Below are 284 nucleotides of genomic sequence, written 5' to 3' on the forward strand. Positions count from 1 at the left end.
AGGTTTTCACTGGGGTCTCTTCCATCTGCCTGGCCGCCAGGCCACGTATCCACTGAAGAGGCAGAGGGTCAGGATGGGAAGACTCCGGGGACCACCTAGCCCAAGACCCGCAATCAGGCGGCTGCAAGGCTAACCGGGTAACTTAAAGAAGTGAAGCCGATTGACGTGAAACAGAAAGGAAAGAAGTTAACTGGCCGGCCAGCGTCAGCAGGGGCGGCCAGTGTCACCCTGCCCGGGGACAGCACCCCTGTTTCGTGGCGAGGACACGGAGGGCCAAGGGGGCG

Source organism: Pan troglodytes, chromosome 6, assembly GCF_028858775.2.
Source record: "Pan troglodytes isolate AG18354 chromosome 6, NHGRI_mPanTro3-v2.0_pri, whole genome shotgun sequence".
NCBI classification, from domain to species: domain Eukaryota; kingdom Metazoa; phylum Chordata; class Mammalia; order Primates; family Hominidae; genus Pan; species Pan troglodytes.